Raw genomic sequence first — 21,457 nt, 5'->3', positions numbered from 1 at the left:
CAGAGTGCAGATTCGAACATAGTGGATGAGTTGGTTCAGGAAAAAATTTTTACTGATAGAGTCAATAAATGCATTTTGTATGAAAGCAATTGAAAAGCAATTAGCAAGTTTAGACCACAGACACAGCTGTTGCACAGTGTGAAGAGCTTTGAAGACATGTACTCAGTATTGAGCAAAGCACAATCAATTGTAAAAAACTAATCTGCACAGAGAACACAACTCTTTGCACATTCATGGTTTTTAAGTCACTTTTTATATTAGAACAAAGAACCTTGCAAAATGAAGCGTGACTTGACTTTCCATCACGTCCCTGAAAATTTAGATCACACTTCAGTTTTAATCGCACAGGCTTTAGTAGGACCGTGAACCGCTCCATCACGACAAGGTCCAGATATAAACATGACTGTGAAGCAACTATGCCCACTGCATTTTCAAAAGTACCGGCAATTAATCATCACTCAGCCTGCTGGATCCCTATAATGCACTGCCTATTCTTGAATTACCGGAATGAGTAATCCTTTGAAATGTATGTGCAAAACAATACTTCCTCCGAGAGTGGATGGAGATTTATACCTCCTTCTGAGAGAAGTGGGTGATATGATATAATTGCAGTCTCCTGCCATCCACTTCACCATGAGCCGCCCTGGTCATCCTGGCGTGCAGGCCCACGCTAGCAAACAGTAGCTGTGCTAATTGGCACGGTTGCATATTGTAAAATCAGATAGAAACAGTCGCACAGAACGCATCACATTTCACGGAAACAGCAGCTTGAATAATCGTTAAAATGTAAATTCTCGCCTAAACGGTTTTCTTTTTTGCGAGGAACATCTACTGTTCCCGAGAAGGGTAATAAATGCGTTACTGGGAGGCTTAATTTTAATGACGAGCCATAAAGGTAGGAAATTAAAGCTAATTACCGGGTCTGGTGTAGAAATGTGTCTGCACAGCCCTCCCCTCGCACACCAGGGTTGCCTAAAATTTATCGAGGTCAATCACCATTTACGCGACACTGCCCTACTTCTCGCCAGGTTCAATTAACCGAACCGGGAACGAGGACTGGATTGCTCGGCTAAATATTATGACTTGCCTGACACAATGTACAGACAAAAGCCCAACCGTACGCACACCAAGAACTGACGTACTAAACGCTCGTGCTTAATTACGCACCCTTGCGGGTCACAAGTCTGGCCTTATCAAAAAGCGTTCTACTCGGCGCTCTATAATGAAGCAGCGTGAAGCCGGTGCTCTGTAGAGAGATAGCGCCGTTGGCATATCTACCAGCTTTCAGTCTAATTTCCTGTCAATCTGGCAGATCATCTGTCTCTGCCTCGGGCTCTCCGTGGCCTCTTTGCGCATTCTATCACCCCGAGTCTTCTCACCGTGCTGCCCACTGGACCGGTCAGCCCCTCCCTCTCTCCTGACCTCCTCTCCGAGTGTGCCTATGGTCCTTGGGGGTGCGGCCACAGCCGGGAGGGACATTAATAACAGGCAGTGCTCTTCGTTACGCCTCCCTGTCGCCCCAGCAACAAATTAATTCCACTTATTTATCTCTCTCGCCAAGGTCGGTGCGGATGGAACAACTGTTTATGGAGCAAAAAGGACGAGGAATTATGGGTGATGTGCTGCGGCTGACAGCGCCGTTTGTTTTCTCTGGCGCACTGCGAGCGAGATAAAGCTTATAATGATCAATTTGATAACAAAAACTCTGCAGTCTCACTTTTCCCTGCTCGTTTTGATGAACATTTTTTTGTAAGCTCACTAACTGCATAAAATGAGAATATAGAGTTAACGGCGAATGATAAAGAGGCAGCCATTTTGAGAGCATTTATCATGATCATTGTCATCGTCTTGCGAGAAAATTCTCGTCAGGCACTTTTGTCTAGGCAACAAAAGTAGGAGTCAGGACTGATGAAATCCTTTTCCCCGACCACAGCGGCCCACAGACCCTCTCCCTCCTGCTGACACGAACAGTCCGCCTATATGAAAAATCATACGAACCGTCTTTATACATCACACCACACCGCTCTCATGATTCACCTTCGGAGTGAGAAGGACAGCAAGGTCTTTAAACAAGAAAATCTTGGCGAGTCAGGATCTTTTCCTGTAACTTGCCCATGACAGCATAAAACAACGCTGCACATAGAAAAGAAACTTGTGAGGCACGGGATAAGCGTTCAAGAGGATTTAAGGAGTTAATAACGAGAGAGTACGAGAGATCGGAGATCTTCAAAGCAACAGCGCTCCTTGTCATCTATAAGTGGCTTCACCAGATGTTGTGACTGCGATATATATAGCATGACATTTTCTACAGACTTGAATCTGTGAAGAGAATCTCTGAAGTAGCTATCCAAGGTGAATTGTGACCTGCTCCATCATACTGAATTTGTTTTGACCCAGAAATATATTTTGAGATATATTACTGAATGAAAAAGACATAAAAATCTAATTTTGTTTCTACTCATTTCAATGGTGGTTGCTGAAAAATGTGTTTTTAAGAAAATGGGCTCTAAAGACTAATTTTTTATAGACAGTTTTCAGACTTTTTGTCAGAATTAGGAGATTTGTTCAAAATGCATTACATAAGGCAACAGTAATGCATTTATAATATAGTGCATAACAATATATTTATGATTTTAGCTACATGTTTTCTAGCTACAAATTATGGACACTGAATGACTTTCCTGAGGCAAATGTAACATGAGCTGTAAATAACTTTCATATTTTAATATACTTTAAAATGTAATTTATTCCTGTGATGGCAAAGCTGAATTTTCAGCAGCCACAACTCTAGTATTCAGTGTCACATGATCCTTCAGAAATCATTCCAATATGCTGATTTGCTGCACAAGAAACAATTATTATCGACAGTTGTGCTGCTTAATATTTTTTGTAAAAAAAATTCTGGATTTTTTGATGAATAGAAGATTTGAAAAAGCAGCATTTATTTGAAATAGAAATCTGTTGTAGCATTATGCATGTCTTTACTATCACTTTTGATCAATTTAATGCATTCTTGCTAAATTAAAGTACTTTCATTGTAGTGTACAGTATATGCAATTACATATTACGTATCTCCAAAAACAGCAGCTTCTGATTCAAAATTATAGAGTGCCTCACATTTAGACATTTTCTACAGATTTGGATCTATAGAGGGAACTGCTAAGCTAGCTGTCGAAGGTAAATTATTTACCAAACCTTCCCTACAGATTCCCTATTGTACTTTGCTAAACCACAGTTCGAAATGGTTGAAAGCGAGACAAACAATGAGACCCCAGGTCTTCCTTTCACAAGGAAGCTTCCAGCAATCATTTTCCACATTGATTTTCTTCGCTGCAGCTTCAGTTTAAGCAATTTGAGTCCTCTATTATTAATGTGGCTGACAGGCCTCTCTGTAAGCTCGGGCCTCGCATACCCGGCCACTCACACAGACCATTTGAGTCAGGAAATGAGCTTGCAGCTCCACGCTATTATAACAAAGCTAGTGAGGACAGTAAAGTGAGACAACATCCCAAAGCCTTGGATTACATCCTTGGCTGTTAAAAGAAAAGAATGGACAGTTCAGTGACCTCACCCTCCCATCTCTCCCATGGTATTGACAGCGGCGAGGTGAAGATGAGTCAATCACAGAACCATTAAATATTGAGGCATTGTGTACACGACCGCTATAATGAACAGCTGGACGAATAGGCAAGTGCCTGGACACACACACACTCTACACACACACAGTGTTTTGGCTGCAGGCTGTGTCTGGGTGTAGTGTTTTTTCCCTTAGGCTCAGTGGTTGCCCAGGTCCCTAATGGTCTCGAACATAGGCATCTCTGCTCCGCATCCTGTGGCTCCTGCAGCCGCAGTGGCAGTGAGAAATGGCTGCAATATCCCAGTCGCCACAGCAGAGTCTGTCAGCGGTAACGGCGCCACCTTAACGGATCTCTCGCTGCTCTTCAACCTCTGTTCCTCCCCGCTTTCAATTTAGTTAAAGCCCTGACAAACTAAATCCATTGGAGAAGACAAATTAGCCCCCTTCCCCAATGAAGTATCAGGCGTGGGTCATGTTGAACTGTACCAGCACTTATTCACGTTGCAAGCGGCGCGGGATTAGACCGCCACCCTGAGATGTATGTACTCCCGTGAATGGCACATTCGCCAAAGCAAATTCCTGGACTCAATGGGTATGTTTCTTAGAAATGTACATCCTTGAGTTCTGCTGAAAGGGTTAGTTCACCCAAAAATGAAAATTATGTAATTTATTACTCACCCTCATGTTGTTCCACACCCGTAAGACCTTTGTTCATCTCATTCATCAGAACACAAATTAAGATATTTTTGATAAAATCCGATGGCTCAGTAAGGCCTCTATTGCCAGCAAGATAATTAACACTTTCAGATGCCCAGAAAGGTACTAAAAACATATTTAAAACAGTTCATGTGAGTACAGTGGTTCAACCTTAATATTATAAAGCGACGTGAATACTTTTTGTGCACCAACAAAACAAAATAACGACTTTTCAACAATATCTAGTGATGGGCGATCTCAAAACACTGCTTCATGAAGCTTCGAAGCTTTACGAATCTTTTGTTTCGAATCAGTGGTTCGGAGCATGTATCAAACTGCCAAAGTCACGTGATTTCAGTAAATGAGGCTTTATGATGTCATAAGTGTTTCGAAATTTAAATAGTTCACGTGACTTTGGCAGTTTGTTACATGATCCGAACCACTGATTCGAAACAAAAGATTTGTAAAGCTTCGAAGCTTCATGAAGCAGTGTTTTGAAATCGCCCATCACTAGGATATAAGTCATTATTTTGTGGGGGTTTTTTTGTTGGCGCACAAAAAGTATTCTCTTCGCTTTATAATATTAAGGTTGAACCACTGTAATCACATGAACTGTTTTAAATATGTTTTTAGTAGCTTTCTGGGCATCTGAAAGTGTTAATTGTCTTGCTGGCAATGCAGGCCTCACTGAACCATCGGATTTCATCAAAAATATCTTAATTTGTGTTCCGAAGATGAACGAAGGTCTTACGGGTGTAGAACGACATGAGGGTGAGTAATTAATGACAGAATTTTCATTTTTTTGGTGAACTAACCCTTTAATGAGTAAGAAGTGTTGGATTATGACTGCTAAATAACCAAAAACTCACCAAAAACAGCCCACAAACTCTAACAATGAAGAGAAAACATCAATTTGAGAGATAAAACCACTGCTTTTATTGGCCATGTGATCCATGCAATCATGTGACTTCTCATATTAAGACAGCTCCTGCATTAAGCATGGTTAAACTAGGCATTGAGGAAGGTCACATGTTTGCCACTTTTTTTTTTTTTGTTCAATAAAGCAGTGGTTTTATCTCACAATTGATGTTTTCACTTCATTGTTAGAGTGTGTGGGATTATAACTGCTGAATGAGGTTTGAAAGTTTTGACAAGCATTGCGGTTTTGATGTTAAAAGGAAAGTTCACACCAAAAATGACAATTCTGTCATTTACTCACTCTAATGTTGTTCCAAATCTGTATGACTATGTGTCTTTCTTCAGTAGGGTTCAAAACAAACATGGGATCCCATTGACTTTTATTGTATGAACAAAAAAACACAAAGAAATGTTAAAAACAGTAAAGAAATAGTATTGCACAGAAGAAAGTCAGTCGTACAGGTTTGGAACGACATGAGGGTGAGTAAATGACAGCTTTTTCATTTTTGGGTGAATTATCCTTTTGAAGTCACTCTGAGTGGGAGAGTAGAGGCAAAACTTCAGTTTTTAGGAGCATGAGGTATGATCCATGACATAAAAGGTAAAAAAAGGATAGCATTTACAGAGAAGAGCACACAACATGAACCCTGTCGGTGTGCCCTTGTTACATTAGAAAGAGGCCTGCTCTGTTTCAGCACAGGCTACAGAGCAAAGTTGCTCTTTTGACATCGGTTCCATTTGCTCTTCTCAGTTCGCTGAGTGCTTTCTCTATGAGGTATTATGCTTTTTGCCATATGCTGCAGATGCCAGCCTGCTCTCTTCTCTCTCTTTTCCTGTTTCTCACTCAAATCATCCTATAAATGCACACATGCACATCTGAAAACAGAATGAGCAGAAAAGAAATCAGAATCAAGGCTGTTTTTGCCAGGCTTGGCACAGGCACGATTTGTATAATTGCTTTTGACAAAAATGCTTTGCCTATCAAATATCATTCTTCATTAAATTGCCTAGGATTCAATAAGCTGTCATATTTCCATATTTCCAATTTGACAGGTTGTTCTTGTGGTGGGAATCTAAATGTATTCCAGAGCTCGCTCTCCACTCGAGCGCGGCGTGGCTCGCACTTATCACGAGGAGCGAAGAGGAGAGGGGGAACTCATTTCTACCCAGCGTAAAGAGCTCCAATTCATTAACATAACACCATACCAGACATGAATATGGATTATTGGAAATCTTATGAAAGAAAACAGCCTCGCTTATCCAATCTTTGCCCTCCATTTTAAAAAGCATTAATCGGAGATACGGATTCAAAGGAAGAAAGACTCAATTAAAAAGCAATTAGAACCCAGACGGACCAATGCAGCCAGAACATGTTAGACCTTTCAGCAATCACCTTTTAATCAATTAGCAAAAGCATTATGAAATTGTATTAATAAAGATCGCTCCGTGCTTCATTGTCAGCAAATGCATGAAGAACAAAAAGACTGAGCATGAGATGCAGCGTTCATTGTATCCATCGCCCATTTAGATCCCTGGAACTCTAAATCTCGAAGATCCAAAAGTGCTTTTCATTTGAATATGACTAGATATCTATTCTGTGTAGCACAAACCGAACAACTACTCTTCCGGCATTGCTAGGCAACCCTTCTCATTGTGACGCTAGTCTTCTCTTCGGTCCCAAGGAGAACATCAGCTATTGTTTAAGACCTTTTCTGGTAACCACGACAACTCCTCTCACTTAAAATCTTTTGTTTTTACGTCATTCAAGCATCATACGGCTCTTTTATAGTTTCACACAACCCACACCAAAAGCACTCTTTGCATCTTCCCACTACTGTGGACGCTCCCACCCAAATTAAAAAAAGGGATCTCAGAAAGAAAACAAGCTATTGGATGAATATTCAATAGATCTTGGTACTGCACATGGATGCTGAGCAGTCTTAAATTGGAAGAAAAGACTAAACAACAAATTTAAACCATTTCTAAGGATGAAATAAGCATACATATACACACACAGAGGTGTATTATATCCTTCCTGTCTGTATAAAGAAGGCCAGCAGGAGAGAGCAGTTGTAAAGGGTAAAGTGACATGGTAGAGGAATCTCTCTCTCACCAGTAAGTATAAAGTTCAAGGTGAAAATGAGAGAAAAGAACAAAAGCAGGGCAAAAAGATACACAAAAGCCGACTGAATTATTCGGAAAGGCACAAATAAAGAAAAAAATTTCTACCAAATTCTACTGAGACAAAAAATTAAACATTGCCCAACAAGGACAAGGATAAAGCAATATTTTAGTGAACTTGTATAAATATTAATAATAATAATTTAATTATTTGACAAAAAAATGAAGCTTTTTAACTACATATAATTAATATATTATTATGGTAATACACTGCTTTTTTAAATAATTGAGACCTTTTTAGGGTTTTTTGAAAGAAATCTTTTATGCTCACCAAGGTTGCATTTATTTGATAACAATGCACTAAAAATTGTGAAATAATATTAAAATTTAAAAAAAGAAAAAATTGCTGAATTTTCAGCAGTCCTTACTCCAGTCTTCAGCATCACATGATTCTTTAGAAATCATTCAAATATGTTGATTTGGTGCTCAAGAAACATTTATTATTATCAATGTTAAAAACTTTTTTGCTGCTTAATATTTTTATGGAAAACATGATATACTACCATTTAAAAGTTTGGGGTAAGTTTTTTTTTTTTTAATGAATACTTTTATTCAGCAAGGACAAAACTGATCAAAAGTGACAGTAAAGCCATTTATAATGTTACAAAAGACAAAGATTTCTATTTCAAATAAATTTTGATCTTGTGAACTTTCTATTCATCTAACAAAACTTTCTATTCATCCACAAAAATAAAGCAGCAGACATTGATAATTATTATTAATTGAGTACAAAATCAGCATATTAGAATGATTTCTGAAGGATCATGTGACACTAAAGACTGAAGTAATGGCTGCCCAATGTAGTTGTGATGTATTTCCAGTTTAAGCTCTGCCCTATCTCTATTCAACTATAGATACAAAAACAGAGCATTTCTTCATTGTAAGAGGTACATATACAAATAACAGCTTGACTGAACACTCTTATCTGGCATTTCATCATCAAATTACGCTCCAAGACCATAAAGACCAAGCTCCAAGAGTATAAAATATAAAGGCAGCAATGAGCTTCTAAACAACAATGTACATGCAAAGTACTCCCAATTCCCCTCAAACAAAGATGCATGATCATACCCACTCACACTGCTCCAATAATGTGCTGCAAGACAATGTGAAAAAACCTGTGCCATTCCACCATCCTTCACAGACAGTTTGTCATATTTCATTAAAATAAACTTCAACTGAAAACCACCACATAGAAGTCTTTAAGAACTCCTTCTTGAAAGTTTGTTGCTCAAGGAAAATTACCAGCTAAACCAGCCCAGGAAGTCATTTAACAGAGCACAGTGTTTCCATTTCCAGTCTTGACTCAGGGTTCTGTTTTTGTGTTTCCTGTTCTTTTACATTTACATCCGTCTTTGGCATGATTTATGGCCTAATGATCTCCGGCCCAGTTTCTCCAGAACAGAATGAGCACAAATTATCCCCGTCCAAGGCGTCACATCCCCAGCCAGGGCTGATTTACTGCCCCCCTCTCCACACGAGACGAATGATCAGCCCCAGAGCCACTGTGGCGGTAAGCCCATCTTGTGTTTGCTATTAAAGATGTGATGGGCCATACGTTTAGATTGAGACAGCCAATCCAAGAGGTCTCTCTGTTAAGTCAACTTAAATGAATTGGCTGGGCAGCAACACTTTGGTGGCTTCAATTGACGATCACAGGAAAACAGCCCTTTGTTATAAAACTTAGCCAGCATAGTTTGCTACTGAAGTCAACTTCACAGCCTTCCTGTAGCTCAAACAATAGAGTATGGCACTAGTAATGCCAAGGTCATGGGTTTGATTCTCAGGGAAAACAGGAACTAATAAAACGTGTATACCTTAAAGGGGACCTATTATGCAAAATTCACTTTTATATTGTTTTTGAACATAATTATGTGTCCGCAGTGTGTGAACTATTGTGGTAAAAAAAAAAAAAGTTCATCCACTCCGTTTGTTATTTTCCTTATAAATCTGAAACAGTGTCTCAAAATGAGCCATTCAGGAATGTGCACTATTAGCCCCCACATACAACTGGCACGGAATCTGCCCTATTAGCTTAGCTCCTCCCCTTTAGTAAGCTGTACACAGTCTGCCATGTTTATCTCCTCAGCAGAGCATTTAACAGCAGCATTCAAGTAAGAAATGTATTCTAGCTACTAAAATTATTCAGTCAAGAGCAGTGAGTGATTTTCTGTTTTTCTTTTGTTTAATCCATATTAACAGCATATAAAGCAGTAGGTACTGTATATTATGCTGCTTTCACTTCCATACACAGATTTAATATACACATGTGATTTCGTTTTCCTTCTGTTTACGTTCACAGACATAACTGTTTATGTGAACTTTGTGTGTTTTTAACATAACCTTGTGTGTATTTGACAGCTTAAGCAAATAAGATGTGAAAGAGAACTTAGTTTAATACTCACACAATGCGCCGTTTGACAACTCACTTTGCTTGCGCATGCTTTGGATGTGTGCGCTCAGAAAACCATGGAGCTTTTTGTTAGTTTTTGGCAGAGTATCTGAGGCACAGTGCTATTCTGGATAGGGGGCGGGGAGCAGGCAGCTCATTTGCATTTAAATATACACGCACGAAAACAGCATGTTTTTGCTTCAACTCAAAAATAGGCATTTTCAGCATGGTATAATAAATGATCTGTGGGGTATTTTGAACTGAAACTTCACAGACACATTCTGGGGACACCTGAGACTTATATTACATCTTGTAAAAAGAGGCAAAATAGGACCCCTTTAAAAGAAATGTAAGTCACTTTGGATAAAAGCACCTGCCAACTGCATAAATGCCTAAAATGTATTCACTTTCGATCATTTTTGACATGACATGCATGTGCTTCCAGAACTAACAGTTCACCAAAGATTAAAAAAGGTTTGGAATTACATAAAATGATGACAAAATTGTAATTTGAGATTCTGACTATATCCATTCATCGATTGAAGAGGACATGGGAAAACCATCCCAACAAAAAGCCTGAAGATTAATCAGCTCACATAAACATTCTTTCCTGGCTTAATTGGCCTGGAAGGTTTTAATGACAAGAGGTTTCAATTTTAATAAGGGGTTAACTACAGCCAGTCCGTGGCCCGAAATCAATTATTTCCTAATATATATATATATATATAGCAATCCACGCTCATTAAAATTCAGAGAGCTCATCGCCCCTGTGTCAGAAATATAAATGGCAACATATTTTTAGAGTTGACATATAGAGTGGCAAGCATTATGCCATTACATGATAATTAGCAAAACAATTAAGCAAACAGAAGGAATAACAGCAAGGGCAAGACACGCAACGCTTTCCATGTGAAATGTCATTGTGGTTTGCTATTAAAACACACACAATGTCAATCACAGCCCATCATTATATTGGTGATATAATTGCGTCGTTCAGTAAATTACACACATTAGAAATGTCACGCTGATACTCTTCTTATGAAAAGCTGGCCATGCGGTTCGCCGGATATCCGTAAAGCCCATTTTATCGGCCGTGTCGTGTGAATAAATATGTTTATTAATGTAGAGAGACACTGATGACCTCATAAATGTCAAACCGAGAGAATCATGATCTCTCAGTATCTACTATTAAACAATTACTCTGCCCCCTTTGGGACAGCGAGCCGGAGATTAATGAGTACCCGCACACCCCCAGGGAGGCCGACTGGTGCCGGCCGCCACAGATTTGGCAGGTCAAGAGGAATGGGGAAATGGCAGAGCTCATTCTCCCGCGGGGGCGCTCCCCGTCCCTTCAGTGCGAGAAATTTGAAATTCATCAAAGTGGGCTAAACGGAAGGATTTAAATACGTATTTTCCCTTCTGAGGCCTTTATGCATTCATGTGTTCTGTTAATTAAGGTATTACAATTATCTCGAGAGGATGGCTTGAATTTGCACTTGAATCTGCGCGGGGCAAAACAGCCTCATTTATGGTTTCATTAAAATACCCGTCAATCTATCATGCCGAAGCTGTCTGTCTGTTTATCTTTATGCATCGGAAACCTTTAAGGGCAACTAACCGCAGGGATCCGACTGTTTTTTTTTTTCTTGCCGTATTCAGCCTGAATCTGAAGTTCACATATGGCACTTAAAGGAGCGACTATGAATGCATAAGCTTTATGACTCATGAGAAATGAATCACACAATTCACATCTTTTTTCACAATCCACCGACTGTGAAGAGGAAAATGCTTAGCAGCCTTTCTCATGCATATTTACTGCTTTTCAATACACAAGCTGTCATCACGCATCACTTCAGCTTTAAAAAAAATTATTTGTGTGTGTGTGTGTGTGTGTGTATTTAAGGTTCATTTTCGAATGCGCATGTTTGTATATTTAATCGCTTTAAAGGTCGCGGTAGCTACAGTGCTTTATTGTAGGTGCTCTATCAGAAATTAGAATACAGATAAGCGTCCTGTTTATTCCTGGCATCAACCTGCTGAAACAACAATAAATCACGATATCACATCTGCTACCAAGGTATAAAAGAATAAATAAAGTAAAAAATAATCTCTTGACAATTTGGCTGCTAGCAAACGATGCTCTATGAAGATAAGTGGCACAACAGGGAGTGAGTTGCTGCCAGCTCTACTCAAGGGAGATTTATGCTGATCTTAAATAACCAAGGTCGGACGTATTCCCGCTGAAAATGAAACGGTCGTGCAAGCTCAGCTTAGGGCCCCCACCCCCTCGCCTCGGGGACTGTGCTCTCGCTCGTCTGCCCAGGATATAGTTTTCCATCACCTCAGTCACTCTCCTCTATTGACTGCAGGCTATCGATTCAATGTCTGATCTCCATCTTGCTCACCTGGGGAGCTTGTGTGTCCGTTGTGTATTGATCTGTGTTGCCAATGATTTCTCTTTTTGTTTTCTTTCGTTCTTTTTTCCGCTTTTTGGAGGGCTGTCACGACTTTCTATTTCTGTTTAATGTAAAGCTCAAAAGCACAGTTCTATCTTTTGGTCAGTGAATCATAGCTGCAGGATCCAAGGACATTTATAATACCTGGAGGAAACTATCAGTTAACATTTCCATTCATCTTGCTCGGGTGTCGTCTAGTTTTTAGCTGTATTTGGCAGGGTTGCGCAAAATTTAGAATCAAGGTTTTAGCTCCCTTTCAAATCATGAGACAGAATTTGAATTGAATTGGTAGCGCCCCACAGGAAGTTGACTTGGAATTTTAATTGGAATGAGAAATTTACTGAATACAATGCGGGTTAAACATTCTGGGAAATGAAGATTTGTTCCACTCTGGTCCACAAAAGATACATTTTTAAATATGATGAAAAATATCAACTAAATAAACTTAGATTACCAGAAATGTGTCACAGATAAAAGTATCTATCCATCCATCCATCCATCCATCTCTCTTCAAAGGCTTGTTGAAAATGTTTTAAAACTTTCAATCTTTGCTTTTGTAAAACCAACAAAAATTGTCTTCACAAACTTTCTAGTTAAAAAGTTAACACCCAAAAAAGTTCCACCTAAAAAAAATAGTTATATAATTTTTTATTTTTTTTTATTTTACAAATTCAAATTCAGGAACTGAACTGGGCAACATGTCCTCCAACCAATACGCCAATATAGGTCGTTTGTCACTTCCCTGAAATACGACCCCTAGGAGCGTTTACTAAAGTTGCGCCCCTATCGACAACAGGACACTTTCATTTTAATGCATTGTACCCTATTATCTGCGTCATATTTTGGGTTTCGTGTAGCTCAGTTGGTAGAGCATTGCAATATACAACAATATACAATCATGCGATCGTGGGTTTGATCCTAGGGAACGCATGTGCTCATGAACACTGTATTTGCATTATTGTAAGGGTAGGTTTAGGGTTGGGGTAGGTGTAGTCGTTAATAAAAAATGAGTTTTGCTAATTGGAAATAGGACAAATGGCGGGTAAGGGACTGTGTAAAAAGTCCACACATTGCATTTAAACGAACACGCATTATGATTGCTAATGACGTTCATACACTGTAAAAAATTATTTTTATGATTTATCATCACATTTTTTCTTTTGTCAAATCAACTTAGATAATTAATGTGGTTCAGATAACATAATATTTTGAGTTTCTGTTGATTAAATCAATCGCCTTCATTGTATTAACTCAAATTTGTAATTTCAATGAACTCAAAATTTTAAGGCAACCAGGTAACTTATTTTTTTAAGTTAAACCAACAACTCTTTTTTACAGTGTACGTCATTTCATTACGACAGACGTAACACGACACTGTCATTATTTGTACGCCAGCTAGAGGGCGCATGACTTTAAAACGTAAATATAGGTCATAATAAGGTGCTTGAAAAATGACCTAAAGGGTCGTTCTTTGGAGGAAGACAGTCTTGAACTGGGATATAAATTCTCAATTAAAATCTGAATGGTGCACAACCCTAGTATTTAGTGTAAATTTACATGTGCAATGTTCGTTAATTAAAAAAAAAAGTTTAAAGGCCCACTCACACCAAGGATGATAACTGTAAAGATGAAGATATAGTTCTAAAACTCATTCTAAATATAAAAGAATAGCAGAGTTCACACCACAACTATAATAATAACAGCAAAGAGAAACAATATCGTTGAAATCCCTTTTTTTTCCAGCTGATGAATGCTAAAAACACTGACAGCCAATCAAATTCCATCTTGCTTTAAAGAACTCAAGCATTTAAAATGGCAGACGACAAAACTGCAGCACATGCTTAGAATAAACAGAACTATATCGTTCGCTGGTTTGGATGCTAACATGATCGTTATCTTTATAGTTATTGTTCTTGGTGTGAACAGGCCTTTAGTCTCCAATTAAAATATAAATGATATTAGATAAGTATACAGTACATATGTAGTTGAACTAACTTCAATTATGAGTTGCTTGCAGCTTGGAAAGCATCCGTTTATTCAGCAAGTATCTTCCACAACACTGTATGCAAGTTAGTATCAAAAGCAAGCGATAAACTTTAATTTATGATGTTTACAGGCCAATATTGCTAAATCTCCTCCAAAAGGTTATATCAGCTGTATCACCCCAGCACGCATGTGAACGTGCAGTGCATTGGATGAGGATAGCACCCACCTACCAATGCTGGTAATGACATTCTGGCAGGCACACCACAACAATGAGTCCAAGCACTATCACACCTTGAGGGTATTTCAAAATAGCTTGACCTGATGGAAAAATACTGCCAGCGAGCATTGCTCCAGCAAATTAGTCTCAGCATGTTCCTCTCCTTCAACAAGATAAAAGTGTTGCTTCAACTCCAAAGGAGAGAAAGACAGAGCCTCTCATTACGTAGACTTTTCTGTCCTATTTTTGCCTCAATGATTGCAACATAACACTTTGCAGCATGACGTGTATGGCTATAATATCTGGTAATATCACACTGTTTCGATGAGGGTCATTTAGATCTTAATGTAATACTTGAAATAAATATGCTATTAAACATAATTATACACATAATTATGTATAATAATCTAATGTCGCTAGCTATTACTTGATGACGATGACATGGCTCTCAGCAAATATAAATGGCACTGTTAAATAATATTGCATAATATTGCTTCACATCTCCCTGGAATAGAGAAAAAAAAAAAAAAATTCTATCCAACTTTAACCTGCATAAAGAGAAAAACACGGAGGAAAAGCTCTTAACTCAATTAAGAAAATACTGCACCACATAAATGAAATACCATCTACACTATATTGTGGCTTGATTCTTAAGTATCAACGGTGAACATTATATTTCTAGATTTCAGTACACTGCATAGCAAGCTGGCAAATTGGGGCCACTGATGTCAGTGTTCAGTTTAAATCCATTTAGAAGAGGTGGGTAATACATTTTGAATTGGTCTGGCATAGTGGCATTTGAGATTAAAGTGTTTCTCAGTGGCTAGACTGACCTATCAAGAAATCCTTCCGCCTCCCCGAAGATAAACCCCCCATTCCAAAAACGCATGAATGACATCTGCTGATTACTTTTTAATTTCATTATGGGAATTTAATGAGAAAATCATCTTATTAACAATGATCGGCTCTACATAAATGGCGACAGTGAACTCATTGCAGTCCCCTGACTGTCTGAGTATTCAGCACCTTTAGCCCAGACACAATCCTAAAATGTCTGCTGCTCTGATGGGGTTAGCCATGCATCTGAACCCCATGAAATGAGCTGTCCTCCATTACAGACTGCTCCAATTGAATAAATGTTGGGAAATAACCACTGCCATAAATCGTTTGTATTATCTGCAGAAAACACCAGCATAGGTGTAGGAAGAATCAAGTGTGAATCTTGGGCTTAATCATCTATCATTTTACAGTAAGGCTCAATTTGTTAACATTAGTTAATGTGTTAGGCATTCTAACAACAAACGACAATTTTTTACAGCATTTACCAATTAATTTATGAATATTAAATCATGCTTGTTCTAAAGTTATTACACAACTCTATGGAATGCTTGATTCTGATTGGTCAATCATTCAGCGGCCAGATATTTACTAATAGTCAGCATTGTCCATAACACCACTAATATTAGATGCTCATCCATTAACTGCATTATGTTCATGTTTTGGGTAGGCTGATAAATACATTTTCATGAAAAGATTGCTGCAGGTTTTATTTTTATATATTTGCTGATAATAATGTTCACAAACCCAAATAATATTCCCTCTCTGAACACCAACGCAGCACTTGTCTGTACAGCAAATCAACCAAATATATCGTGCAGCAACAAATACAGAACTGTTACAAACATTTACACATGAATGGAGAGCCTCATTCCATCTTTACTGTATCCATTTATTTATGGGCTTGTCATTCAATCTCACTTGGTTTTAGATCCTTCGTTAAAGGATTATTTCACTTCAGAATTAAAATTTCCTGATAATTTACTCAACCATGTCATCCAAGATGTTTATGTCTTTAGTTTCTTCAGTCGAAAAGAAATTAAGGTTTTTGAGGAAAACATTCCAGGATTTTTCTCCATTTAGTAGACTTCACTGGGGTACAACAGGCAGAAGGTTCAAATTTCAGTTTCAATGCAGCTTCAAAGGGCTCTACACAATCCCAGCCGAAGAATAATGATCTTATCTAGCAAAACGATTTGTCCTTTTCTAAAAAAAAAATAAAATGTATATACTTATTAACCACAAATGCTCGTCTTGCACTACCTCTGTGATCCGCCACACATTACGTAATCACGTTGGATAGGTCACGGGTGACGTAGGAGGATGTACCACTTTAGAAAAACTCCATCTCATTTTCTCTTACAACTTAAAAATCGTCCGACATCATTGTTTTACCTTTTTTTAGTAAAGGGCATTTGACTTAGTTTTTGCACATTCGCTTTGTAGACACTGGACCAGTACTCTCGCCTACGTCACTTTCCACCATCGCAGAGCTAGTGCAAGACGAGCATTTGTGGTTAAAAAGTATATAAATTTGTTGGGTTTTTTTTTTTTTTTTTTTGAGAAAATGACCGATCGTTTCACTAGACAAGATCCTTATTCATCAGCTGGGATTGTATAGAGACCTTCAACCCGTTGTACCCTAGTGAAGTCCACTATATGGAGAAAAATCCTGGAATATTTTCCTCAGAAACTTTAATTTCTTTTCGGCTCAAGAAAGGAAGACAAACATCTTGGATGACATGAGGGTGAGTAAATTATCAGGAAACTTTAATTCTGAAGTGAACTAATCCTTTAATTTGTATTTCATCGATATTCAGGTTAAATGGGAAAGTTTCTCTGACACATGTAAATTATGCACATTCACATAAATTGATTAAAACAAAAGTTAATTTTAATCAGCTTCACTGTCATGTTCATTTTGTTTGTTTCACCTTTAACCAGAATTCTTATTCTTATTACAATTACAGCCTGATTTTAATACATTTTTGAGAAGTAACTGAAACCGCACTACTTTCATGTCTCTTGTATCATACAACAAACTCACTCTCACTCTGTATTGCAAATGCTGCAATCGTGCATCTCAATTGTAATTAAAATAACATCAGAGGACAGTATTAATATTAATGTAATATTGTTGCAGTCTTGCTGCCATATCGATTGCTTTGTAATGGACTTTTTTTTCCATACAGGCAAAATGCTAAACATTTTAACTCAAATCAATCAAAATTTTAATATAAATCAATAATAGCCATGTAATAAGTGTGATAATGTTCAGCCAACCGATCACTGCAAAACGAACCTCAACAAGATAATCAGAACTCCAATGCAAAGAAATGCTTAATCTTAAAGGGTTAGTTCACCCAAAAACAAAAATTCTGTCATTAATTACTCACCCTCATGTCGTTCCAAACCTGTAAGACCTTTGTTTATCTTCAGAACACAAATTAAGATATTTTTGATGAAATCCAAGAGGTATATGACTCGTCCATAGACAGCAATTTAACCACCACTTTCAAGATCCAGAAAGTTAGTAAAGACATTGTTAAAACAGTTGACGTGACTGCAGTGGTTCAACCTTAATGTTATGAAGTGACGGAGAATACTTTTTGTGCGCAAAAATAACAACTTTATTCAACAATCTCTTCTCTTCCCTGTCATTATCCTTACATAGTTGCAGCAGTAAGCACAGTGAAGGCTTCCGTGTTCAGTCACGTCGACTGTTTTGAATGTCTTTTGTACCTTTCTGGACCTTGAAAGTGTCAGTTAAATTGCTGTCTATGAACAAGAATACATCTCTTGGATTTCATCAAAAATATCTTAATTTGTGTTCAGAAGATGAACGAAGGTCTTACGAGTGTGGAACAACATGAAGGTTAGTAATTAATGAAAAAAATTTCATTTTTCGGTGAACTAACCCTTTATTGTTAACGTACTGGTATTTCTAGAATCTAACATGAACACAGATTAATAAAAATAGTGCATTGTTAGTTTGTGATACCTATTGCCTAACTGCATTAACATTAACAAAGTGAACATTATTGCAAAGTGTTGTTATTTTTTACAAGTAGTAATATATTGAAGAAGCCATTTGGGTCACATTTTAAAAACAACACCAATGACAAATGATCAGATTGTGTCTCACTTCACCTGTAATTGTTTCTGCTTTGTGCTTCTTGTTTGCAGTCTGAAGTGGTTTGAAAAGCACGTGTGGAGAGTGCTTCAGAAATGATCAAGAAACAATGACCCTCCATCATTTAAATGACTGCTAGTCAGCAGAGGAAATGCCTACAAACAAAATTCTTCTGTTACAAAAAATATGACATTAGACCACTTGACATTGATGTTCTAATGGTTTCCCCATTTATTTGTATCTTTTGAGTGAAATATCATCTGAAATGATTCCAACTGAAACTGTGTGATTGAAATGTGCACCCAATTTAAGATAAGGTCTAGCATAAGACTGGTGTCTTGTAGATATGAAGACTGGGAGTCTGGAGGCAGTATTAAATCCATAAATAACACAACATACTCTTCCTCCAGTAAAAGAAAAAAAAGTTCTTTTCTTTCCTTTTTTTTACTTCAAGCAACATAACATCAGTTCCAACTGGCAGCATGCCTGAAACACTGCCTCTCTTTCTTATAAAAAAGTCTTTGAAGTTTTGTGTCAAAGAGTGTTGAATGAGAACAGAGTATAAGGTGATGGGATTTGTGATGGATGAACGGCTGTTAGATTGCAGGAAGTGCTTATAACTGGAATGTGTGACCTTGTGTGACTTACGCTACAATTAAGATAAAAAGTTGGTCAGTTTGTACTTCCTTTTTAGTCTGTACACATAAGAGGTCTGGAAAGGTCATTGTACAGAGTAGATTAGCATCTTTTAATCTTTAATCACCTGTGTATGTGAGGTAGTGCTATTGATTTATTTCTAAATATTGACATTGTGGTTTAGCTAGCAGGTTAGTGAGATTTATTTTTCACAACAGAAACCCAGTGGTGTGTTTTCCATTTTATTTTCTCTGTGTTTCATCTAATACATCACAGTGTATGAATGAATGCGACAGTGGCAAGTCAGCAAAGGTACGGTTGTAGTAATTTAAGAGGCCGTTCCACTTTTGTAATTACATTAACGAGGCATCCGATGTGCAACGGCAGGCGTAATGGGATTTTAAATACGTATTGATCAACACGTCACAGCAGGCTTTCTTCTTCCTATCACACTCAGGGTCATCTGTGACAATGACACAAGTGAGTGATGGTATCTGAGGTGCGTTTCCTGGCTGCTAGCACAGCATTTTTTTTTTTTTTTTTTAGATTATAGCAAAAGCGAAACATGCTAAAAGGAACATGCTGGCTGGATGTTTTTTGCAACAAAAAAGACTTTTCAGGAATAGAACAAATTTTACACCTCTACCACAACATTGCTCATTTAAACAGGTGCAGGAGGTTTCAATTCAGAGGATTTACTATAAATACCCAAACTGTTGGCATTCTTTATGCCGCCATGTCAATTAGACTTAAAGAATTGTAATTTGGAGTCAGTGTAGTCCCACCTGTGAACCGGGCTTTACTGCGCCTGGAGCAACGATTCAGCTTCACAGGCTCTCTCCGAGTGAAATGACAGCAATTAGACCCACCGGCCTTCTGCGCACCACCCGCATTACCGCACATCTTTTATCCTCCCCAAAGCAACTTAGCATAAGAACGACGGTAATACGGCTGCAAAGAGAAGACAAGCACAATCTCACAGACGCACATTTCATCTATGCTGTACGGCACGTATTTAAATAAGATATTTGCACTTGTCTTCGATCCAGCTAATGTCAAGTAAAAATGGGTTTATGCATTCCCAGAGGGAAGCACACATATAAACATAAAAAAAAAAAAAAAAAAAAAAAATCTATGTAAGGGCTTAGAGTTCACTCATGCTGAAAGCAAGGACACTGCTCAAAGGACCCTTGATCTTCAAATGTCCCTAAACAAATGACCTAGTATCACATTAAAGGGATATGGATTGCAATTACAGAGAGAACTAGAGTTTTTTTTTTAAAGGATATATACAAAGTTCTGCCATGAAACTCTAGATGGCACAGGCTAATAGGTCCTTAACTCATTGGTAGTGATCACATCATTATCTACATACCGCATCTGATTGGTTACTGTGGTATCAGCGGCCAATGAGCTTGCTGCTCAACATTCAAATACTTGCCATTGTTTGCTGTTAGCAGTCTGCAGCGCACTTTCAGAAAACCTTCAACTTCCCCAGCTCCACCTGTATAGATCTGCTACGGGATTTATTTAATGTATGTTATATGTGCAGCAGCAGCATGTCTTACATGCTCATAGCAATGCCTGTGAATGTATTGGCAGTAGCAAGGCTCTGTACTTGCTCTGCAGCAGCAGCAGCGTAGCAGATCTATTTCGCCAAATACATTACATTGTCATATCCATTATCATGCCAATCTCTCAGAGAATTGTCATGATAGAAAAGCAGTTATGTCTACGTGATCTGGCCTTTAAAAATTACTTTATTTGTTGTGAAAATTTAGCAGGTTGAGTCAGTCATATAAAATATTAATAAAAAAAAAAAAAAATTATACAATAATATTATTGCAAATTTTCAACTTGAATAAAACCAGTTACCACATGAATTACATTTTAGGTTACTTGGCAATACATTTAAAGTAACAGTGTAACTAATGACCTTAAAGGATTAGTTCACTTTCAAATGAAAATTAGCCCAAGCTTTGCTCACCCTCAAGCCATCCTAGGTGTATATGACTTTCTTCTTTCTGATGAACACAATCGAAGATATTTTAATAAATATCCTGACGCATCCAAGCTTTATAATGGCAGTGAGCGCGGGTCACGAGTATGAGCTGAAGAAAGTGCTTCCATCTACATCCGGTGGGGTAAAAAAGGCCTTCTGAAGTGAAGTGATGTGTTTGTGTAAAAAAAAAAAAGAAGAAAAAAATCCATATTTAACAAGTTATGAAGACCGCCTTCCGTATTCAAGTTATGAAGAAAGTGTAAACTGGCGTCACGTCAGTTACACTTTTTCCGTAAGTTGAATAGGGAAGGCGTAGGACGTAGCGTAAGCTTTTTGAACTGCAAGAGTTTTACACTTTCTTCATAAGTTGAATACAGAAGGCGGTCTGACGAAAGCTAGATATTTTACTTCATAACTTGTTAAATA

The 21,457-nt window shown here is 37.9% G+C and overlaps 1 protein-coding gene across 22 annotated transcripts in view; it reads right to left on the bottom strand.

Moving 5' to 3' along the window:
* nrxn1a (neurexin 1a) overlaps positions 1–21,457 on the bottom strand; it is a 193,417-nt gene that overhangs the window by 157,273 nt on the left and 14,687 nt on the right. The window contains exon 1 of one of the 22 annotated variants that reach the window (XM_051914400.1): positions 8,444–8,464. The exons of the other annotated variants lie outside the window; for them this stretch is intronic. The gene's annotated coding sequence lies outside the window, so the exon portion shown is untranslated. Of the gene's footprint in view, positions 1–8,443; positions 8,465–21,457 lie in introns of those variants that run through there. 22 annotated transcript variants of the gene reach the window in all.

This window comes from Ctenopharyngodon idella, chromosome 12, assembly GCF_019924925.1.
Source record: "Ctenopharyngodon idella isolate HZGC_01 chromosome 12, HZGC01, whole genome shotgun sequence".
Classification (NCBI taxonomy): domain Eukaryota; kingdom Metazoa; phylum Chordata; class Actinopteri; order Cypriniformes; family Xenocyprididae; genus Ctenopharyngodon; species Ctenopharyngodon idella.
This window is presented reverse-complemented; position numbering and strand designations above follow the sequence as displayed.